This window comes from Mastigoproctus giganteus, chromosome 1 (genome assembly GCF_048544385.1).
Source record: "Mastigoproctus giganteus isolate SK-2022 chromosome 1, ASM4854438v1, whole genome shotgun sequence".
NCBI lineage: Eukaryota > Metazoa > Arthropoda > Arachnida > Uropygi > Thelyphonidae > Mastigoproctus > Mastigoproctus giganteus.
In genome coordinates, this window is record NC_143575.1 from 211,445,521 (window position 1) to 211,459,309 (window position 13,789).

The window sequence follows — 13,789 nt, forward strand, 5'->3', positions numbered from 1 at the left end:
GACAATGCACCAACACACAACGCGATCTCTGTTCACCAGTTTCTTGCCAGAAAAAAACAAAAACATATCCCTGCGTGTAAACTTGTAACCTACTCGCCAGATCTAGTTCCTCGTGACATTTTTCCTCTTCCCTAAACTGAAAAGTGCACTTAAGAGAAACCCTTTTCAGTCTACTGAAGACATTCAGGAAAAAAAAAACCGACTGAAGTGTTAAAAAGGCTTACAGAAGATGACTTCCAGAACGTTCCTGTGTTTGGAAGAGTCTGTGCAAGCCCAAAGCAATTATTTTGAAGGGGACAACTTTTAAGATACGAAATATCTAATTATTTAAAATTAATTTTAAAATTAGAATGCACGGACTGTCGAAAATTTATCAGAAATCCGTATTTTTCTTGTCGATTAATGTGCAAACATACTTCCATTTATTCGATTTTTGTGGGGGGGGGGGGGGAGGAACGTGGGCTGTGAAATTGTAACTGGACCTAAAATTTTCACAAGGGCAAATCGAGGCTAAATATCAGTACAGGTTGAAAATTTGGCCTCGATCCGACTTTTTGTATTAGAGTAATACGCGGAATATTCTTTCATTTATTTGAATAGATTTCTGTGGTCGAGGGGGGAGGGGAAAGGGAGGATTGATCTTGACTATGACTGATCTTGAAAGCTTTCTAAGGACCAACGAAACATGCGCTGAAAATATAATACTGATTATTACTTTTGCTTTATTACTATATTACATGCCGACAGACAGACATTGTGAAGACAATGGGGGCTTATGCATATAAGCTAAAGCTCCTAAAAAACAGAGGAATTCCCCAACATATAAAAGTTTCGAACTGCCAGTCCATCTTTATCTTATGATAGAGATTGCAATTACAATTAATCAGACAAAACTGGTGAAAATCAAATAATATGTACGAAATCCTAATAGACATGAGAGAGCTACTCGTACATAAAATGAATGTACGCCGAACTCAAAACTATTCTAATAAAATAATATCCTTCGTACACTGCTAAGTAGGTGCAATTGGCAGCTTGAAAAGTAGGAGCAGCTATAAAAGTGTCAAGGGAACCCCCATGGATACCAACAGCAACCAATATATATCACAGCGTATTTACTGGAGTGTGCCTTCCCAGCTGTGAAGTTTTGCGAAAATGCTGCCACTATTTGTGTTGTTTCTAGTGGTTTGAGCTTGGACCACTGATAGTCGTTCCTGAAACAATGAATGGCATGAAGTACACTGATATTCTGTATACTGTAATTCCTTTCTTCCTACCCTCCCGCAGCAGTATAGGAAATCCTTTTCTGTTTCAGCATAACAATGCAAAATATTATACTGCACAGCCTGTAGACGTGCGTGTGAAAAAGCTTCACTGGCCTGCCTAGAATTCCACCCTTAATCCCATTGAACATCTTTAAGAATGGACTGGAACGTCGGCTTCGGGACAAGCAAACACAGCCGCAGTCAGTAACTAAAACATCGCCTTCCTGTTACCAAAAACTGGCTTGGAGTCCACCGATGAGGACATAATGTGTAATTAAGGCAAAAAGTGGGCTGACATGCTATTAAAAATTGATCAATAAAAGGTGCTTTGAAACATGCAGATGTCCAGTTACTTTTGGCCATATAGTTTATACAGTAGAAAAACTTTTCATATACCCTCAAACATCAGGGAGTGGTGACATGTAAAAACGAGAATATTTTCTTACCAATAATAAATACTGTATTTTATAAAACACCACAACAGTTGAGAAATTTATCCCATATATACAACATATGTTTTTATACCTTGCTCATAAAAGAGTTTTGGTTGCTGTTGGTACTATTACAGATTTCTTCGCTTTATTGTCCATGCGTAATCGATATTTCGGCAGATAATTTTTCAGTCTTATAAAAACATGAAAAACAGAAAAGGCTAAGCCTGAAAGATGCTTAGTCCCTTCCCAATGCATTTCAGTGTTCGCATTGTCGTGTAACAAAACGGTACCCTCAAACAGGTCTGTTCTTTTTGACGAACGTCACAAACAAAATTTGAGGATTCATTCGTAATTTTGAGTTGACTGCTTCTTTTCTAAACGCAATTTATGGGCATAATACGCATGGGTGGATGAGGTTATTCTCGGGTAATCCTAATACTAACTAATCCTCATCATATAGGACAACCATTGTCTCCTGTTGTTCAGTGGAACTGCTAGTACTAATCCTTAAATATATACTCATGGCGGCAAGTGCTTTAAATAGATAGTCGAAATCTCGCTTTCATTTGATTCACAGTTGCTGCCCGCATGCAGAATCTAAACTACACTGTCCTCCAGTCCGCGCGGTAGCGCAGTGGTTATGATCACCGTTGGAACAGGCCCAGGTTCGAATCCTCATCAATGGCGCGAGGCGTTTTTTATGAGCTTTTTTCATTCCGTGGCTGAGTTAGTCGGGCTCGGGTGTGGACAGCAAAGTTCCCCCCGGGAAACTCTGGTTTTTCGTTCAGCAAAACAGAAAAGTCGCCCAGAGAACACGCGAGTTACTATCCTTCAATAGGTATTGGAGCAACACATGGAAAAATATCCGGTTAGAATGAAGAATTTAATATCGAGTAAGAGCCCCATTGGCTTTAATGACATTTATTGTCTTTGATAATTCCAGCCTCCACATCCCAAAAACTTTTAAAGATTTTGGAGTATAGAGGCTGGAATCTTGATCCACCCCTCCCATAAGTTCTATATTTAACTAGAGAATCTTCTTTTGATGCTCAAAGGATGTTCAAAACATCACAAAGGTGTTCAGTTAGATTCAGATCTAGAATTTGGCTGTAAATGGCAGGTTCGCTATTCTCCTCATACCATTATTGTACTGAACGTGCTTTGAGAGACGACGCATTATGTTGATATAAATACAGCTCCTCTTCAAAGACCTGTCACAGTGCAGTAAAACGCAGAATTGTTCAGAACGTCAAAAGCCAGTTTCAAGCAAGATTTTGGATGATGATGTGGACTTTGAAATGGGCTGACAGTTATTTATAACCTGGACTTGGACACCTCAACCTGGATTTTGAATTGTATTGTATATTTTTTTTTTTTTTTGTGTTGCTTTAATGTGTCGTTTTAGAGGGTATTCGCACCCTGCATTTGGGTGGGTATTCCCACCCAACTTCAGGGAGAGAATACCCTCTAAAAACAGGGAAGGGAATACATGCAATTATCCAAATTATCTGTAAATTGAACATCGGTGTTGCCAACTTTTTGGCAGAAACCGTTCAATACAATAAATAAAAAAATAATGAAAATAGGTGGACCTGACTTACAAAGAGTATGCTAGCGATTTCACTACAATATTGCAATTTTTCTAGTAATTTTTTCCAAGAAATATTAAGTTTTGTTACATCAGTAAAATGAAGACAGTTCAATTGTTCGATCCCAAATAATACGCCTGTACGACGAAGCATACATACCAAAAAATCAAGAATACCAAAATAATTCTCATCTTGTTCTGTTTACAGGAAGCATAATTATGACAATCAAACCTCTAAGGCATCGACTCACTTCTCGGGCTTTCACAAATAACTTCGCGTCACTGAAGAATACTTACAATGTCATCTCTAAGCCCGAGTCGTGTTCTGATAATCCCTGTGCTAATTGGTTAACGTTTCACCAATGATTTATGTGTTTCTCACTGTCATTTCGACTGCTTGTAATTTATCATTTCTTCTGGCCTTTTCCATTAGCTCGTCATCAATCTTGGGCCGACTTAGTGGGAATACATCCGTCTTGGAAATGGTCACGGCTTCTACCGATAGCAAAAAGTTCCATTCTGCAATCACACTGGCACACACAGACCAAGTTAAAAACAGAAAGACGACACAGTGCAATATGTGACAGCAGAACTGCTGTCTAACAAACTAAATGTCATGTCAGTGACATAATTTTACGATACATTCATTATTGGGCAACCATATTGTAATATTACACCACATATTATACGATGCTATTTATCGGACAACCAGCAATCCGACAGGAAGAAAACATCGAAGATAGGAAGAAAAAATATGAGGTCACGCTTTAGCACAAGAGTGTGTGCATCGCACTGGGCCTATAGGTGGTATATACGAGCGCATAATAGTATATACTGCACCTATACGTGTGATAAAAGTGGTAAAATTAAATAATAAAATTATCGCAATTCTGCTTTTCATCCCCATTAAAAAGTTCAGATCGTTCCGCACTGCACAAGAAGTAGTACTGATTTTCTCTGCACGGCATTATGATTAGTGGAAAGCAGGGCTGCGATTTAGTGAAGTCGTCATGTTTGGTTTGCGCTCTAAGAAATGTTTACGAAGTTCTGATTCTTGATCGTTATTCGAAACTGAAGTCGAGCAACGGCGCAATGCTATGGAGGGTTGGTTTGGTCTACGTGATATGTATGAAAATGTGCATGGTGAACCATAGTCTGGTCGATCAGCTACTAATGATCACTTACAGCTGAAGAGGCGTATGCAACTACTTTCTTCTCTTTGTTGTTGGCAGGAAATAGTGCACCAACGTGATGGGACCGACTCATACAGAGTTTACGAATTTACACTCAGTTATCACTGAATTATAACCACACCACGCGTAATGGACTATACCACAGAGCTCGCAGTATAAAAAGCCAAACAGCTTCGTACGCTAGAGAAGTGGTAATTTCCATCTAGTCATGCAAGCCAAAGTGTTAAAGTATCAGTTATGGGACGTAGTAAAGATATGACGGACTTTCAAAAGGGCATGATTGTGGGAGCACGTGCATCGGGTGCTTTCATACTGGAAACACCATGTCTCGTCGGTTGCTCACAGCCCGCTGTGGTTAAGGTGTATAAAGAATAGTATCGAACGGATCGAACCACTTCCCGCCGATAGAACTGTAAAAGATTACGCATGGTGGATGTTCATGGTGAGCGAAGGGTGCAGCACGTTGTACGGGCTGAACGTCAGGTCACTGTGCAACAGCTGATATCCCAATACAATATGGGAAATGCAAGAACAATGTCACAAACGACGATGCGCCGCAGACTCAGACGTCCCATAACTGATATTTTATCAAGTTCTTCATATCTCCAAAAGTTTCTTGACACTGAGTACAGGATACAGGTGGCTTAATAAAATTAAAAGGCGGCTATTTACCATCTCTAGAGCCTGTTTTCATGAAAATTTCAACATCCTTTCGGGGCAGTTTATCACCATTTCCAGAAATGAATAATCCTGGCCGAACTCATCACGCACGCCAGATGGATGCACCAGTTCTTTCAGCCTTGATCCGCAGCTCTTACCTACAATTTTCTTACTGCCACTTGTGATCTCAACCTCTGAACGCAGAACATTGTCTCGGAACCCTATGTAATTTAATATAATAGACAATCCAGATCTAATGATTGTAAAACTCCTCTGATCGTCTGTTGTCTGGTTGTCGAGGAGTATAAATAGAAAATTCATTTATTTATAATTAATGTATCCTGTATCGATATAACAAATATAGAGATAATCTAGACTTATACAGGATAATCTTTATTATCTCAGAACCTTATGTAATTTAATATAATAGATAATCCATTAAAATCGAATTACTGTGGATATAGAGCGAAACGGAGACAGAATAAATTATGACAAGTTTAATAATGGGAAAAACAATACATATATTAGATTAGATACATACTAAAAGCTTTCGGTTATGTACATACAAAAACCGAAAGTTTTTTGTATGTATCTAATGTAATATATGTATGTGTTTTTCCTATTATTAAACTTGTCATAATTTATTCTGTCTCCGTTTCGCTCTGTGTCCACAGTAATTCGATATTAATAATGAATCCAGAGCGCACAGGCCTCTTTAATCCAGCTATGTAACCTTAAGTAATTTAATATAATAGATAAATGATGACTGCATAATTGATTTATCCTATTTCAAATTCTGTATCCCTAGCCAAGCCCAACGGGCTACTCAAGAGGTTAATATTTTATTTTATTTTAATAAACGGATTTATAATAATAATAATATGAGTGAAACAACCATTTTCTCTCTCTTTTTTTTTTTAAATTTAATTTCATTTCAAATACCGAAATGTAGCAATGACAATATCGCCCTCTCCTCACTAGACATTTTATTATACCACTGATCAAAAATAAGTCGCCCAGTGTGTGAAACTCTAGTCGTCTGGTCTCAAGAAACTGGTCTTCGTCGCAGCATCGAAATTCAGTCGCTCCGGTGGGAGGACTACCCACCTCTCATTCTCACAGGAATTATTTTACAACATCGGGTGTCAACGGGAATTCAACCTAGGCCTTATTTTAAATTTGAGGCCCCTACCTAAGATCTATCATACGCCTTTAGGTCCTAGGTGGTATCCTCAATTTAAATATAAGCCCCACAATAGTAAAAGTTGATGCGCATGTAACAACCAGTTTCCATTAAGTATGGATCGCATTTTGGTATGTAGATAACTGTGGAAAATCCATGAAGACTCTTTCTGGAAATAAGAAGATTCTATAGATCGTGCGAGGATACAAACTGAATAAATAAAGAACAATCGTCAGGATAAGGATACCCGAAGATATGGACAACTTTTCATTGAATTTTAACGTAAACAAAACTAAACACAAATAAACTATCACATATATCGATTTTTCCAAGTTGATTGACCTCTTCCGTGAGATCCGAAAAGGTTAATACCCTATCTAAACACAGAACCCTTTAGTAGACGCTGTGACGCTTACGTTAGTTTTGGTAATTGACTTCAGCATGTTGCTTCACGTACATGAGAAGAAAAACGAGTATGACAGTTGTTTACCTTGGTAGATATTGTTTTTCTTACTCTGAATGTTCATCTACGTGTACACAATGCATGAATATTCTACACTGTGTACACAATGCATGAATATTCTACACTGTGTACACATAAATAAACATTTAGAGAAGTAATGAACGGCTCTTAATATAATTAATACGATTTATTTTTATTTATTTTGTATGATGTGAGCAATACACTAAGGAACCAGATTTTTTTTCCCTGCTTCTTTCGTGTATCGTGGTCGTGAAATCCAACCGTAACCGGAAGTGCGGCACCATCGTGATATCCAAGCCCGAGGCGGGATTCGAACCCGCAAACCTTTCGGTGGCCAGGCAGGCACTTAACCCACCTGGCTAGCCCGGTCGGCAATATGATTAAGAGTAGTAAAAATGGTTACATTGAACACATTTGCTCAAATAATCGTGCCACAGTGACAAAACACTTGTTGTTTAGAATAATTTCCGAAGCACCTAAAACCACACAACGTTCAGTACATGGTGTCTGTGAAGTGTGTATATTGTATGGGTGTGCTTACTCAGCTTTCAAATAAAATATCATGTGTAGCCCTCTCCCAAATAATTTGGTCTTAGCGTGAATCGAGCCCGTAAAAATTCCTCCTCTCCACCGGGAATCAAGTCAATGCCTTTTCATATGTGCTGAACGAACAACAATCGTGGCCAATGTTTTAGTCATAAGGGCTTACTTCTTTCTTAGCTATGACGTATCACGCTTGATGAAAAAGAACTGTTTGCTTGTGTACAGTACTCAGGTGCAGGCATGTATAGTATAGTTTTGCTTTCTGAATCTAGAGTATATACGTTGTTGTCCTGCCTTATTTCTTTGAGCGTGAGAAATTGATGTGTGAAACTATTTCAGGATATCAGAAAGAAACAAGGGAAAGTGATAATTTTGGGTGCAAAATTCACTACCACTTGACTCTTTACTTAGTATTAACACCTGTACTGAAGTGCCTATAGACGCATAATTGATACAGGCAATCTTCATAACATATTTTCCATTTGGTGGCCAGCATCCAGATTTTGTTGCCCTATATTGCTGGAGTAAAAATTTTGTGAGTGATCGAGGCCGATCCCAACGGCATATATGACTTGAGGTTTTATTTGTGTAAGCTGGAGCTCTGAAGATGTTCCGTTTACATTCTAGAACGACCACTAGAAAAAAAGAAGTTCACAATTAACCATTTCGAAACTAAACATAATAGTTACTCGTAACTGCATTTAGTGGTCATACGAGTTTGAACCACAGTCCACGCTTTCGCTTTTTCAATTTTAATCTTGACTACTCGGCTATATCGAGCCTACATGCCCTGCCAAGTATCCCCAGTGCCCTGGAGCCTTACCAAGTATTAAAAGTATCAAACGTCGGCGTATTATCGGCCAAAATATCCATGTGCTTCGTGTATATTTCATCCTAGGCGCAAGCCTAGCTGGCTCTAATTGAAGAAATGAGAGCAAGATACAACAATAATTAACATAATATGCATGGGTCATAATAATATGATACCACTGTTTCTACAGCTTGTCGAACTGTCTCTACAGCTGCTCTCCAGGTCCTCAGTCATCGACTGCCAATCCAATATGAAGTAATGTTTACACTATCTTTTATATTGTAGAAGAAAAAATGTTCCCGCGATTGTAAATGGTATAACATATAATACTGACTTGCAAGAAAAGGTAGACATTAAAAGAATGAGAAATGAATGTTGTACAGCGTGGCAAAATACCTGGTCCTCCTCTACTTTGGGTAGGGAGACCTTTAAGTTTTTTCCCGAGGTTGTTGATTACGACAAGGAAATGAACTGGTTCAATCCTGGTTTATACGTTACGTTTTTATATACCGGTCATGGAAGTCTTAACTTTAAATTTTTCTCACTAGGATTAAGTAACACTCCTCTCTGTAGTTGTGGTGCTCAAGAAACTGTCGAGCACCTCGTGTTTCATTGTCCTCTGTACGATGATTTAAGACTGGACTTTCAACTTCTCACAAATGTATTTGAATGCTCCGAACTGCCAAGATTGGTTAACTGTTCTGAATATTATACTGCCTTCTCCACCTATGCAGAGAAACTGTTTAAACGGAGGAAAAGAATTCTTGCTCCTGAGGTCCAGTAAAATGCTAGACTGTTTCTTTGGATTACTCTTACCTGATGTATTGATCAGTCTGCTGGACTCCGAAGCCCAGTATTTAGTTATGTACCATCATTGTATATAGTCTTTTATGTACCATCATTGTATATAGTCTTTTTATGTACCACCACTGTATATAGTCTTTTTATGTATAACTAATCATTGTACTCTTTATGTATAACTAATCATTGTACTTTTATGTATAACTAATCATTGTACTTTTATGTATAACTAATCATTGTACTTTTATGTATAACTAATCATTGTACTTTTATGTACAATTAATCATTATAAATTGTACCCAATGTATAGATTACTTTCAGCGGTGAATAGGGGAAACCCTGGAGCCCGCCAAAAAAATAATAAAATACTTTGAACTTTGAACCACTGTTTCTATGCTTAAATAGTCTAGTATTAGTTGTGAATACTTTTGACTACTGATATCTGATTCATTTTCGCTGAGGGTAAAAGAAAAGCACCCTTCAATAGTAATTAAAGTTCTTGATATTTTACAGTTATTTTCAATACACTTGTGTGGGCTGCCATTTTCTGCTCTCAACGGCACTGAACCAAAAAAAAAAAAAAAATAAAATAATAATAATAATATAATATTTATACTATGAGGCTCCTCCCCCTGCTCACTTTACTCGCCAATCCCCGCGCATTCTTTTCTACATACTATGTAGAGTTATGACGGAGTAAGTCAAATATTTTCTACGTAAAAGACACGACTGTCGAAACGCAGTGATCGATATAAAGTGATCGAAACGCAGTGATCGATATAAAAGAAAATATAAAGTTAAGAAAAAAACCATAAAAAGTAAAATTGTGTAAATGTTGAGTGAATGAGAGTTATTAATAATTGCATGGTCTATCTTAGTCTCTTGACCGAACAGACTGATGGCTATGCAGGCCCTCAGGGGCCTCATGGTTATCCATACTGCTGTAGCTTTTCCTAGCTAGCATGGTGTGGGATGCTGACACTGCCCATTTGGGTAATCCCCAGGCCAGTGTGGGACAGAGCTGCAAAAAGCACGCTCCACCATAGGGATCTCTTTCCCCCAATCCCTTTCTCCCACCCTGGGTGGACCCTACCCCTTTTGCCTGGTGGCTTACCCCACCACCCACTTTCAACTCCCACCCTCTGGACTAGGATAGGCATCCTGTACCAGGGGTTCCTTATTGTCTCCCCCTCTGTTCTCTACCACTTTTATCCCACCGTCTTCCTATCTCCCCATTATCTCCTTTCCAATAAAAAAAAAAAAAAAAAAATTTCTAGGCTACCTCAGGGTTCGCCTCGCCAGAGCTTTCTTCTCTCCTAATGTGTCCTGGCCCGCCTCCCTAGGGTGTGTTAGTGGATCTCCACAGGCTCCCAGGCTACGTGGCCAGAGAAACAACACAACCCATACTAATACTTAACAAAACACACACCCTGGCCTTACGCAGAGTATTGTATTCTACACAGAGTAAAAACGAGGAGTCGAGGGAGATCCCCAGTGCCGCCAGGCAAAAATCACTATGATCGATATCTGATCAGGAAATGACCCATGTAATTATTTACCTGTGCATTTGTAGTAGGCAAAATTCTGAAGGTCGAACAAATATCACTATGTAATTATTTACTTGCGTTTACATACAGGTCACTTAGGAAAAGGCCTTTTGATTCGTTGGCATAATGCGTTAGGAATATTGCTGCATCCGAAAGAGAAGGATTAAAATATTGAACTGAAATATATACAAACTATACAAATATTTAAAATATTTACAATATACTAAATTATTTTACAAATATACAATATTCATTAATGTACAAAAAACGTTATAATGGAACATGGAAATGGACATGTTTTGTAAAGGGCGGCTCCTAGAACGTCAGTTCAACTCCGCCTCGTATCTCTGTGAAGAACAGTATCACTACAAATGGGCCAGAATGTGAATGACGTAGGTTTGTGTGTATTATGTGTGTGTTCTGTTGTTCTGTTCTGGCCTCTTGGCTACCCAGAAGCATCAGTCACCTGGACAGATGATTCTGGGTACTCGTCCACACCACGGGAAGGTGGGCCAGTCCCAATGAAACACGTACCGTCTCAAAAGAAACTCTGACCCACCTGATGTTGTCAAAAGGTGGACCAGGTTCCTCTGGGGGGCCCATTCCAGAGGAAGTGAGAAAAAATAATAAATAAAATAAAAAAATATATAAATAAATAAATAAAAATAATAATAATATAATAATAAATAAATTTAAAAAAATAATAAAAAATTAATAATAATAATAATAATAATAAAAAAAGAAGAAAAAATCCCGTGGTGTAATTAAAAAAAATAATAAAGAAGAGAGAGAGAGAGAGAGAGAGAGAGAGAGAAAAGCTACACTAGTGGGGAGAGGAATGAAGGGGGAAAAAAGTACGTTATCACGAAGAAAAAATAAAATGAAATAAATTAAAATAAAATTTTTAAGCTGCTGTCTGGGGATCCCCATTAGTAGCCTGCGTTATTCTGTAGGAGGCTTTCCTGCGCGTGAATACTTGTGTCGAGAAGTTCTGGAAGGCAGCAAGGTTCTGTGGTGTCTGTAACAGAATGTCCAGTTTGTTTTTAGTGAGAGGGATGGTATTTGCCAGGTCTTGCCCCAGGTCCTCATAGAGAGTGCACTCGAAGAGAAGGTGGAACCAATTCTCATTGGCCCCGCAGTAACAAACGTCTATGGGTATTAGGCCTAGTTGGAAGAGTTTCTCGTTCAATGAGCCATGCCCAGTGACTAGGAATGATGTCTCAAGAGTTAGAGAGAGCCATTTCTGTGCCGACTTAGAGGAGGGGAAAGTCACATCCGGCAGGAATCTCCTTGTAACTGCTCCCTTGGTGGAAGTGTCCCATCTTGTCTGCCAGATATTTATCATCTCATTGTAACAGCGTGTTTTCTCTGCCTTAGGGTCAGTGTTCAGGTTTAGCTCAATGTCTAAGATCTTGGTTGGAATTTTCTCGTTGATTCTAAAGGTTAGGCCACGGAAGGTTACATACAAGTCCAGTGGAAGGGTCCCAGCTAAGACCTGGATAGCAGCAGTGGATACTGTCCTGCATACCATATGGGTAGCCAGAAGCATTGTCCGTTGTATAGAGCCTAATTTGCCTATCATATTAACCAATCTAGCTCGGTGGAACCAAGCACCTGCAGCATACGTCACGATTGGAAGGAAGACCCTAGAGACTTTAACTTGCGGAGGCCGCCTGAGGTCCAGCTTATTTTTAAACAGCATCATTTTAGTCTTGCTTGGATTTATCCGTAGTTTATTTAGTGCAGCCCAGGAAGAGAGGTCGTCAAGGACCCGATTAGCATTGTCTTCTATGGCTTTGCGAGAGCGGCCGGACACCACTATCGGGAGATCGTCCGCAAAAGTAACAATCTTGGTATTAGCAAAGGAGCGGGAAAGCCAGTCTTGTAGGATCATATTCCACACGAGGGGTCCAGGACTGAGCCCTGAGGGCACCCCCGGGTGATTGGCCTGGAGACGTGATGGTATTTTGACTTTAGAATTACTGTTCTATCTGAAAAGTAGTTTTGAAAAAGTCTATAGAGCTGGCTGGAACAGAAGGCTGTTCTGAGGCGAACATCAAATGATGCACGTGCACGAGGTGATGAACGTTATGGAGGCAGCTGCCAATAATTAATTGCATTTGTAGTAACGTAATTGCCTCGCCCTCTTCTCCTATTGGCTCGAATAAATATCACAAGGAGGAAAACTTTTTTAATGTATAGAGAGATATTATATTTTATATTTATTATATATTTTATATTTTACTGAAAATATTTCACGAAGTTAAAATGAAAAAGAAATGAAAAAAAAAAAAAAGTCTCTTAGATGCTCTTAGAAATTCTAGTTCCAGGAATTGTGTATAAATGTATCGACAGAACCTATAATATCGGCTATTGTGTCGCCGTACGAAAAAAGACCAAAAAGGTGGGCTGCTTAAGGCTGGAAGATAACCTCACATAGCGGAATTAATAGAAATATGCCTCGTACCTATCCTTTATGAAACATTATCACAGTTCTGACGCTTTTTAATACGCAAAGATGACAAGTTATACGGATCGAATTTGCATCTTCAACTGTGAATTGTAGAAATGCCGACTTCTACTTTCTCCATTTCTAGGGAAAAAAAGCCAAGAAATGTACATAACAAACATCGAGGAAGAACAGAAAGAAAATAAGTAAATAAAGCAATTTGCTGAAAATAGGGAACGACATTAACCAAAGCCTGTTAACATTTCTTGAAGTTTAGGAAGCAACGACTCGAATCTGCAAGAAATGTCCGTTCAGACTTAGGCATTGGGTGACACACACACACACATGTAAAAAGTAATCACATACAATAATGAGACTGAGTTCCAAAAGTTTACAATTTTGTTAAATATCTTTTGAATAGAATAAAGTGTAAGAATGAAATAAGTTTTACGAGAAGATTAAACTGACTCCCACAATTTCAAAATCCTCATGCGCACGCAGACACTGGTTAATAGGCAGATACAATGTACTGCAACTTGACCTCTACTGAATCAGCATGGCTAGTGTAAACATAAACCGCACTGTGCCATAATGTGCGAAATTAGAATCGATTATCCAGACACGTTGAGAATTTAGGTGTGTGGACTTGTTCCATATGATAACATAAGATGGCGCTGAATCAATTCAGAGACATCAGCAGTGCGAAGGGACGGACGGATATTGATAACGGATAAAGCAAAATGAACTAGAAAAAAAATATGTAAAGATATGAAATATACAGTATAAATATGCAGTTTATATAACGATGCTGCCTCCTTTGAAAAACAAAAC